Source organism: Cyphomyrmex costatus, unplaced genomic scaffold (genome assembly GCF_001594065.2).
Source record: "Cyphomyrmex costatus isolate MS0001 unplaced genomic scaffold, Ccosl1.0 scaffold467, whole genome shotgun sequence".
In the NCBI taxonomy this organism is placed as follows: domain Eukaryota; kingdom Metazoa; phylum Arthropoda; class Insecta; order Hymenoptera; family Formicidae; genus Cyphomyrmex; species Cyphomyrmex costatus.
Genome location: NW_017278933.1, coordinates 877,414 through 889,887, shown reverse-complemented (window position 1 = coordinate 889,887; position 12,474 = coordinate 877,414).

Sequence of the window (12,474 nt, the reverse complement as noted above, 5' to 3'; positions counted from 1 at the left end):
TTATATATAAATAGTTTTTTACAATGAATAACAAATACAGCAATATGCGATTTTTAGTCAAAAATTATTTAGACGTTAATTATACGTGTGTCAATAGTGAACTTCCAAAGTTATATGATAAATAAGACATTTAATATGTATATCGTGTTCTACTATATGGTTAAACTAGGAAGAAGAATAAATATAAGAGAGAAAATGGAAATAGGAATCGAGAACAAACAAAGAGAAACTATGAAGAAGAGACTGTAGAATACTTTAATAAAAATCTGATAGAGAGAGAGAGAGAGAGAGAGAGACTCTGTATCATTTTGTCTGTTTAAACTTATTTCTTGTCTCTTTATATCATCTCGGAAATCAATTTTTTATTATAAGAAGGCTCTTTGTCCAGAATTTTTACATCCTTCCAATTAAAAATATGACATGTTTCTAAATCTTTATAGTTAAATAAAGGATGAAGTCCTATCAGGTCAAAAAAACAATTAATTAAACTATAATAGATGTAATTATTATATAAACATTTATTGTCATAAATGTCAACGAAACATTTCTTTAGAGTTAATTTTTACTGAGTAAATATACCTTTTGTGTAAATTATATAATTAATTAAATAATTAAAAAAAGAAAAATGTTTCTTCCTCTTTCTCTCTCTTATTTTACGTATACTACTAATTTTGGCAGTAGTGTATGTTCTATGTATTATATATGCTTTGTAGCGTAACTGTATATTTTTCTGAATTAACCCGTCGGATCATAAATTTTCGATAGAGAAATGATTCATTACCGTTTGAACCTTGCTTTGCACGATCCATCTTGAGGCAGCGCATTCATTTGATTTATTTTATACTGAAGTAACAAAAGCCCTGTCATTATAGACACAATAACTTTCGATCAATGCTTCCTCATTTTTCTTCTATGAGAATTATATGAAAAAAGAGTTGAAAAAATTACGTTAAAGATCTGTTTATTTCTTCGAGGCAATGTTTCTCCTTGAATTCGTCATGATACAATTTTTTTCTCCTGACTGTAAATGCCAAAATGATCCAAGGTATAAGAAAGATTCGACGAAAGGTCAAAACTCCCATAAACCGTTTATTGGTGCCTGCAAAAACACTCTTGAGTTGATAGATTTTTGTGACATATGTGAATCGTTTCTAATATTTCCAAAATTAATTTTCTTCAATTTATCGATATTTGTCCTTGATTTTTATTGCATTCCTTATTGTTTCTATATTTGTAAATTAATTTTGAGCTATAATTAACAATATATTATTAAAGGTAAAAGCAATTATATGTAAAATTATTGCCAACATTAGTTGTTCGTATGAATTATAAGTAATTTTATTAAAAATCATACATTAATATAAATAAACGTTTCTTAGATTTTAATTATTTTTCAAATTCTGATACACACACACTTCGATTAAACTTATACTGATAAGGACTTAAATCGAAAGGTCGAAACGTTTATTTATATAATTGTATGATTTTTAATGAAGTTACTTATAATTCACACGAACATCTAATGTTGACTCACATGCATTGGCAATAATTTACATGTATTTAAATTTAAGCTCTTGAGTCTATGTTCTTATTATAAAAGCGATTAGATGTATACACATATAAACGAAGATATTTTATTGCACGATATATTTAATAATCTTTAAAAAAACTAATAATAATGCTATCACACACACACACACACACACACACACACACACACACACACACACACACACATATTAATCTATCTTCCTTATAAGCTTGAAAAAAGAACTTTTATAATTTTTATGTGTGTAAAATTAATTTCAATTGAAATAATTTTTGTTGCACAATGTGCATATAATAAATTATTTATTTAAATTGTTGGTAACATTAAGAAAACGGATTAGACATTATCTGTGTGACATTTACTAACACTCACTTAATATAGAGCTGGAACAACAAAGGAATATCTTGGACAAATTTCGAAACGTAAGTTTTGCACGAGAGATTACAGTCTACCAAGAAAATGCAAGTTCCAAGCAAATGGCAGCGCTGCCTTCCTTGCGGAGCCGCGGTATCGACCGCGGTTCCCAGAGGCCAAACCGTCTCAACCTCCAAGTTGTTCCTTCTGTAGTCCAAACAGCCTTCAGGATTCACGACTCCTTTACCCTTTCGCAGCTCGAGCGAGTAATACGATAAGGGAAACGTTGTGGGATATAAAATCCAGACAAATGTATTTTAGATGGTTGCACCAATGTTGAATAAAGCAATAAAAGAAGAAGAACGAAGATGTACAAGACGAATATGATTAAACAGATGATTATTAAAATGTTGTTAAACAGTTCATAAACTTTGTGCAAAATTTAAACAAGTTGGAAATTGATCGAATCAAATCGTCGAGTTGATGCCGCAAAGAAACTCTGATACGGCTATTAAATAATTTTAGTTTATGATTAAATTATATTTAATTATAGTACGATTAAATATATACAGTGCTATTAAATATATAAAAATACATAAATGTAGATGAGTATATATAATTTAATGATACAACATAATTTATACACGGTCGAATCATCATCAATAGTTCGACTATATATGACACAATTAGAACAAATCGATAGTTAGAACTTTGTACACAGAGATGATAATTGAAAGTTATGTTTTACGTGCGAAATGACATTACGCTTTGATATAATTTGTCGGTAACAAATTGCTTCGTCTGACGTACATTTTAGATGAAATATTAAATCGGATTTAAACAAAGCCTTAAAAGAGCATTCGGCCATGATTTAAAAAGGCTTTGCATGCAGCCGACTGGAATGAAAAGGATGCTCAGATCTCGGTAGAGTGCATTCAGTTATGGAGGCTCGAGTAAAGAGGGAAAAAAAGGAGGATAGAGAGGACGAGACGAAACGAGAGAGACAGGAGAAAGACGGAGGGCGAGATGCAAGCGAAAGAAGTGAGGTATCTAATGGATGTGAATATATCGCAGTAATAAATTTCGCAAAAAGCCGACGGGGGGAGGAAGAGATGGTAAAGGTTCTCGCTCGCTTGGTCCAGTCTTGGCTGCGAAGCTTATTTCTCGTAGAACGAAGGAGGAAGGAGAGAAAAGCCAAAGGAAAGCCCTCATCTGACTATATCGGGGCATCACGTTTCCGGTACGTGCCCAGGCGGCCATCTTTTCTCTCTCGTCCAATCGGGGACTGCCGAGCGATGGTGGGGGCGAAAACTACCCTTAGGGTGAAGCGGCTCCACCCCGCCAAGTTCTACTCGAACGGATCAATATCGTAGCCATCCCTAACAACAGCCATCCATACTACAGCTAGAAACCGGGGAAAGCTAGAAACTACAATGTCGAGAAAAGTCTTAGAATTCATGAAAGACTATTCCAAATCGTTTTCTAATGATTAAAAGAAATTTCCCGTATTAATATTCGACAATTATAAATGTTGTAAACACCTTGCATAATTGTTCAAATTTTTTACAATTAAGATTTTACTCTTGTCTTATACATATAACATACAAGCTCTTTGCATTAAACTCTAACTTCCATTTATAAATATAAATAACTGTCTCGAAAAAATTTTTGAAATCAATTGAAGAAGAATTGAATATAAAAAAATATTCAAATATACATTACGTGCGCAACATAAACACTGTTTGAAAAATGGACATTAATTGAAACTTGAGAAATGTAAAAACAGCTCACAATATTCCATGAAATTAGTGAAAATTATTGAATTTTCATTTTTGTTATGAAATGGAATTCAGACACCGACTTATACCCGCAATCTTCCCTGCCCGCCAAACATGGCCGCGGCTCGGCCTCCAAACGCCAAGCTCGAAAAGTCGATATAACGAGAAGACACGGAGTGGTGGAAGCGGAACGTGGAAACATGAGAAGCCCGGAATCCCATCGGAATAAGAAACCCTAGTGGGACAAGGTATACGTACGGATAGGTAGACCACTTTAATTTTAAATGCTCGCTGTAATGAAAACTTGTCTCATCAAGAGCCGTCTTAATGTACCACGCCATCGTGCCATCGAACAAGTGTTCGAAATTCAACTACTATATTATTATCAACATACTTTGGTCCCTAGATAGAGAATAAAACATTTCAAGAAATATCATTGCATTATCAAAAATTAGATAGTGAACATACTATAACAGAAATACACTTGTAGTTTTGTACAAAATTAAACAAAAAAATACTCTTTCCGAGTAAAAATTGCTAATATCATATACCTAAGTATATCTTATACTAAACCTTGTACCTAATAAGTTCTTTCTTTTAAAGAACAATCTACCAATTTTCATGCGTTCAGAAAATATATGACAATTTTTTCCAAAACGTAAACATATTTATAAATTTTTTGTACTCTTCCTTGCATGTAATAAATGAATTGAGATTTTGTTCCTACGTGAGTTATTCCGTTCTGGAAACAAGTCTCGCTGTTACGTCAGCAGTCGTTAGTAACGTGGTTATACTTGATGTAGCATACATAAACGTGAACTAGAGGTGGGGACAGTTTCTAAATTATTACATCGACCTGAGACCACCGCTGGAAAATTTACGAAACGCCATATATGCAAGCACTTGATTATCCCAAGTTTAACTAGCTACTTCATCTATCATAGTTAACAAAAAGAATTTCAAAATTATATTGAATAAGAAAAGATGTAAAATTCTTCGCGCTATTTCTAATTAAATTAACATTCTTTCTTGTTTTTAAGAATGTTATCATGTTATCTTTGATATATTCGCAGATTATTTATATATATAATATATAATCGAAGAAGTAAATGACATGACATATGCAGTTTTTCATATTGAGTTAAGACATAATAAAGGTTTATTTCCATATAATTTCTTCTCACAATAAAATTAACAGATCTTTTTTACACGGATTTCACGGAAGGGAGGAAGATTTACGTGATAATTGCAGATTCCAATTTTAAAAAATTTGCTGTGGAAAAAGCGAAGGTTCCGCGAGGCAAGGTAACAAGAATGTAAATTGCAAACGGAAGAACCGCCGTGATAAAATGATACGCTACGTACTCGATCGGTCGAGTGGAAGAGAGCGGCGTGCAAAAGAAAGCCGAAGAAACGAGGAAAGGCTACTAACTACGACGAGTGGCCGCACATAGCAGCCGCTCTTTGATTATCCTGCTGCTTGGTATAATAACAAGTTCATGAAGATGTTGATGCGCATGCGCGCACGCTATCGCTCTTTCCTCGTTTACGAAGAGATCTTCGAATGTGATGCACACCGACACGCGCATCGAGGGATATAATATGTACTCCATTTACATACTTATAGGCCCGCATAGACACGGGTCGAAGGGAAAACCCTTCCCATCACTACTTCTCTGTCTTCTCTGTTCTTCCACTCTCAAATCGTTCTCTTTGTTTTCAGGATCCCTTTGGTTCTTTGTTAAGGAACCATCCTCATCTCGATCTCTCCCACGCCTCGCTTTCTATCTGCCTTATCTCCGCCTTAATTCTCTTCTTTTATTTTTCTTCTTTCTCACGCGCGTCTTTTCTGCACTATCTCTGCGCGATCTTTCTTCTCACGTCCACCTTCATCCTGAAGTGTCCTTTACACGTGATGGCGGGGTATCTTCTTTCCAAGTAATTCTAAGCGATCACTACTTATAGGTAGATAGGATTCGAAGGTTAGTCTCTCAAGACGTCTTATTTGAAACAATGTTGTCTCTTGCGCCCAGCTCGTAAATCCTCATTTCGAATCTCTTGACTCTCATATAAAATCCACCGCGGCGGACACCTCGACTCTCTTAGCGAAACATGTCACCCCCTTTTGCCATTTTTTTTCTTTTACGAGCACCATCTTTCTCTGAACAGGTACCCGTTTCTTTGTTCACTTTGACTATGTCTGATATAATCTAGTCGACAAAGATTTCTCTCTCTTTCTTCTTATTAGAATTTCGATATACTAATTGTATTATACAACCATAATTTACTCTTTCTTATCGACTCTTTCCTATCGTACTCGAAAAATATCTTAAATTTGAGATCAGTATCATCGTTTCAGTCGAGTTTAAATCTTTAAAGATATTTTCCCACGGCTGGAAAAGCTGCGACGCAACAATCGATAAGAACTTTTGATCTAAATCGCGCGAATGAACCGCTGACTCACGCTCGCATGGCAGTCTTATCGAACGTTGCGTAACATAGCCGTTCTTAATTGATCGCGTAGTGCTACGCCGTGATACCCAGCGCCCAGGTCTCTCTTGTTCTTGTCAGTGTCCGACAGGTGAAACACGATGGCGACGGCGGCGGGCGCGACAAAAACACACCGGGCGTTTAAGTTACATCACGATCTTCCCCGGGCGATAAATCAGACAGCCCGAAGCTGCGCGACACGCGAGTCGTAATATTTAAGTTAATGGCTCGGTATAATAAAGTTAATGGCTTCATGATAGCCATTCGAGGGACAAGCAGAACCGACTGCTGCGTGTTCGCAAGAGCCGACGAGAGTCGCGTCGTCCGCCGTAATGAATACACTTTAAGCGGTCCTCTCATCTACGATGTGCACTAGCAACGACGTCCAACGTCCGACGGCCCGTGTATATACTCGGTGCCGCAGAACCCCGAGTTTTGCATGTCGGTTCGCGTGTCTCGGACCACTTTCAACGCTGCTTCTTGCCATTCTCGCGCGCGCCCACGAGAGAGAAGGAGAGAGTATGAGGTTCGCGTTGAAGAGACTCGCCTTTATCACCTTATAAAATGAGCAACTCTCTCGCGCGCGGGCGTAAATAATGGTCGACGGTCTCTCTCGAGGAAGAGACACACAACACGCTGAACGTGATACGCGTGTGCCGCGGAACGAAATTGCACTCCAATCGTGGCCGACATGTCAGTTGACGATAAGATCCTTTTAGAGTTCCGGAGGTGGAGAACTAAAGCACGATCGACATTTTTGGAAACGGAATCTTATCGCCTTTCCTGATCCCTGATTTTAAGTAAGTGAACCGTCAAACATCAATAATAGCGTTATAAAAAGCGACGCGTCATTTAAATGTAACATTTCTCAATTATCCAAGATTTTGATGTCTTTTTCATTATGTTCAATATATAAAGGGAAAATGTGATATAAAATATAACACGATATTTTTTCATTATTTTATGAGTTATTGATATCATCAAGTAAATAGAGAATTGTACTGTAGATGATTGTATTAAAATTCAATATAATTGGAACAGAATTTTCATTATTTAGAAAATTCGCGCGCGCGTTGAGAAATAATACATCAGACAAAATTTTTTCGGATTTGTTATTTTTACGTAAAACAAACATTTATTTATATAAATATATGCCATAATATTTCTCAGGAATGTCATAAGCACGTATGCCTTAGAGCCATGTTATTAAATCCCCCGTAATACACTAATGCAATTCGATGCGTCATATATTTCTGCTCCTCAGATTAATTTAATGATTTTAGTACCAAGGGGAGGAAAGATACGACTGGAGGAAAGATGCGGCTATAAATAAGCCACATCCGCTTATCGGGATAATTTCGAGATTGCTTCAAAAATATTATGATATTTTTACACATCATAATATTTGATGTAAAAATGTTTATAATATCATTTTTTTCCTCTCTGAATACAACATAACATTTTTTTAATATTATCATTGCTTAGAAAATTTAACTGTTAACACTAAACATCTTTGTGAGACTAAATTTTATGTTCGAAATTTTAAAAAATAAAGTATAGAGAATAGTATGCCATTTTTAATTTAAACGTAGGGTGAGGGTTGTTTCTATTATTTTTACAAATGTTTATATTTGAAAAACTATCGAGTCGAGATATCAAACGATAAGTTATTGAAATGTCGATATTTCTATCCAAAGATGATTATTCCAATATTCGACAAATGAATATTGTTCTGCTGTAAAGTTCGTTTGTTATGGAATATCTTGGAACATAATGAAAGTGTAGATAACATGTTAGTGTCTAGAAAGTGTATTGCGCTTATTAGGAATTTTATAAGACTGTTCCTCAGTTTTTTTTCATTTCCCGCTATCATATTTGCCTAATTGCTGTCAGAAATAATGACTCTACTTTTTATCTGTATATGCGTGTTTATCTTTTTTATTACTATAATTTCCTTCAAAGAATAATCGTCTTATCCTGTATTGCGTTGTAAATTCTTGCAACTAACAAAATAAAACTTTCTACTAAGATGTATCATACATCTCTATCTACATCTTCAGACTTATTTTCAACCATGGATATTAATAAAAAAATAATCCACATATACATATGTTTAATAATCTAATAACAAACAATTTTTCATGCTGTGTATAAGTAGTTTTCTATTTTACAATCTGAACATATATAAAATAAAATTGTTCAAACTCAACTTACATATATGTATAACATTAAATATTTAAGTTATATTAATCTATATGAATTTAACACAGAAATATTGTAATAACTATCCAAAAATTGCTATATTATATTCTGTTATATCCTTTTATCTGAATAATTAAATATGTGGAACACATAAATTTATTACATACAATATTACTCATATAAATTATTAGGATGTGAATAATTAAGAAATACAACAGTTAAATCGTTCATAAGATTCCAATTAGTTACTATTAATTAATACGTATTTTAATGAGATTCGTTAAATCGCATACATATTTCTCATCCTTGTGTTGCTAAAGAATGCTGTAATTCTTGTTTCGTATAGATGGGTTCAATTTTTTTTTTTAATTAGCTGCGATCGCTTTTCATTACTTTGTACGGCTGAGTTATAAATTATTTCTTATTATGCACACTTACCTTTGATAAGCCGCAAGTGGGGTGGTGAACCAATAGCGATAATTCTTCTTCGCCACATGAGGAATCCTGTAATAAAAACTAAGTATTAATACTCGAAAGCATTCGTCGATAAATTCTGCGCAAATGTTAATAAATACTTTCATTGATAAAATGTTTAACTAAAACAAAAACAATAAGAAATACTTAGTCTACAATTATTAAAAAAAAATTAGATATTTTCTTTCACAAAATAACTACTTATCATAATTATTACTATAATGTACATTATTATAAAAATATACCGAATTTATTAAAAATGTTATATAGTATTCGTACTTTAAATTTATATTTAATTTCATTAATCGATAAAATAATACGTTTACAAATATTTTTGTGTACGACTTGTGTACATAAAATTGATTATATTTTGGTATTATAATAATAATTTTAGTTTAATAAATTTTCATTTTCTTTCTTTTCGTTGTCCATAATAATTTATTACGTCCGAATTTATTAAATTTCCGTGGCAGAAAATCAGTTAATCAATACAGAAAGATTTTTAATATTTCCATTTGAAATTAATACTAAATGTATCTAAAATTTATATCATTTTAAATTGCATTATTTAGATTACACAATCATTTTTAGATATTTGACATACTCATTCGTTCTTTATAAAAGATATTTAATGAATAAATCAACATGTACATATATACCTTAGCGCTTTTTATTCGTTATTGCATCAAATTAATTAAGTACAAATCTATATTAATATTTCACACAATTTAATAAAAAAGAGTTACCTGGATATCGATTATTGTCAACAAATTAAAGAAGCGGCAAAGAAACCTTAGGAAGCTAATGGCGTCGGTAAACATAGCGAATCACAAAAATGCTCTTATCGCGCGTTTATATATAAATATATTCACAATATTTTATTGAAGGACTGTGCAAAGAACCGTCAGCACACCATGCTGTCAAAACGAAAACTGATCTGTTTCAGGAGGAGGAAGCATTGGAGGAACATGATATAGATGAAAAGAATCAACGTAATGTCTGCAGCGAGTCCTTGAATCTCTATTCGCCTCGGTGAACGCGGGTCGTTAAAAAAAAATTGGAGTATTGACGGAAGGTTTTTTGGAATTGGAAGGAAGGTTTTCCTCCCTATAGAGGAGGGAAAAAATTCAGTGATTTACAGCGATTTCTCGATTGTCCGTTCGGCCTTCAGCGCGGGAACTTTGACAATTTCCCCTGTCAGACAAACGTTCTTTGAAATTCATGGTAAACTATAAACACCTAATTCTCTGTAGATTATAGCTACACATTCTAAAGATATGATGAAAGTAATAGAATTATTAAATATTATACTTGAATAATCTTTTTGTAATTATGGTATATTGTCAAGTAACTAAATTTTGTATCATTATAATAGCCAACGATATAAAAATTCTCTCTCTCTCCGATGTAACAAACTAATTAAATCTAAATTTTAATTTTAAATAAATAAACTTAAGTTTAATTCTTTCTTATTTCTCTCGGATCAGCAAAGCGCCGTCGGACAAAATGCCGACGGCAATGTGACTTATACTTTGCATCTTTTGTTTTATCGTTTGTAGCATATAGATAATGTAATATAATTATAATTTATTTATAGAGAAAACCCCTATGCACTTATAGGATAATATTTTTCTAATAATGTTAAATTTTTTTAGAGTTTAATATACATATATTAATAATAAATAATAATAGGCTCTGTAAGAATAAAACGAATTAGAACAATTGAAGGGCTAAGAGCCACTTATATAATAAAGAACGTTTAATTTAAAAACATAATAAAAATAATTACAAACATTTCGACGCCGATCAAGTCATTCTCAATGTTACAGAAAATTCATAATAATAATAAAATTATTGGAAATCTATTGCTTTATTGTGGGATATTCTCGGTTTTCCTTTGTCATAATATTACGAGTCAATAATAGTCGAATTAATTGTTAAAAATTCATAACAGTAGTACAGTAATAATCTTATTAAATAAAATGTTGAGAGATAATGAATAAAAAAAAAATAAAAAGGTGATGATCCACATCGTAATGATATACAGTAAAAATTGGAGTAAGATTGCAAATAAATGTAACACATTATGTTATCTGACATCGTCGAAATTACTTATTCTTTATTCGTTTGCAATTCTATTTCCAATTTTTTACTGTGTATCACCACGATGTAGATCACCATCTTTCTACATGTTTTTTTTTTTTATTCATTAACTCTCAACATTTTATTTAATAAGATTATTACTATACTACTGTTATGAATTTTTAGCAACAAATTCGACTATTATTGACTCCCAAGATTATAACGAAGGAAAAACGAGAATACCACGATAAAGCAATAGATTTCCAATAATTTTATTATTATATATTTTCTGTAACATTGAGAATGACCTGATCGGCGTCGAAACATGTGTAATTATTTTTATTATGTTTTTAAATTAAACGTTCTTTATTATATAACTGGCTCTTAGCCCTTCAATTGTTCTAATTTGTTTTAATATACAACTGTTTAATATAAAAAAGTATATATCTTTTTATAAAGACATAATATTGCGGCTTACGAGTATTATAATATCGTAAACACTTTAATAATATTGTTATTAATAAAAGATAAATAGAAACGAAAGTATTTTTAAACTGATAACATATCGTACCGCCATTTCGACGTTCTCCGACGGACAACGATTGGCACGCGTTATTCGCTAACATATAACTTAACATTTCTTTGTGTTTCTAATTGGAGTACATTATATAATACGCTTGCAATAAAATATTTTTACACTAATTTATTACGATAAAACATAAGCAATGTTACGTGTCGCTTATATGAATGTCCCTGTGTTTCAACGATCATATAATCAAATGACAGTTGTGTAATAAAGGACTAATGAGAGTCAAATAAATAATTTATCAAAATTTCAAATAAAGAGATGAGCTACATTTTAATTATAAATTTTACTTTAATAAGATAAATTGACATTACATTACATAACGCGCGCATTATATGTTCGGCTGTATGATTCAACCCTCTTTGGAATATAATACAAACAAATGCTTATATTTATCAATTAAAATTCTGATAGATTATAGCTGTCAATATTTCATTAATATATTATTACAAATACTTGTTTCAAAATTTACATAACTTATAGACTTAGTTACTGCAATTATTTTAACACATTTAACATATTAAATTTTGTTATCAATTTCATAAATTATTCATAATTAGAAATTAAAAATTAGTAAAATAAATATACGACGAAATAATAATTATAATATATATTGAGACAAACACATATATTTTATATAATATAAATGAATATATTTAGTAAGAATGTATATATAATATGTGTGTGTGCTTCATTAATAAAATTAAGTTACTAGAATATATTAATGAAATAAAAAATAAAGTTTCTAAATAATGTGTGTAAAAAAGAATATAATAAAATAATATTCAACTTTAACAAAACGTGTCTGTTTTCATATCCACAATTTTCATAATTAAGTAACTTTGATAACGTTTACTTTCCCATGTTGTATGTCTAATTGGTCAAGTAAATTTAGTTACTTCATCCGATGTTTCCTCTCGACATCCACTCATCGCGAAAGGCAATCATCCTTTCGCGTG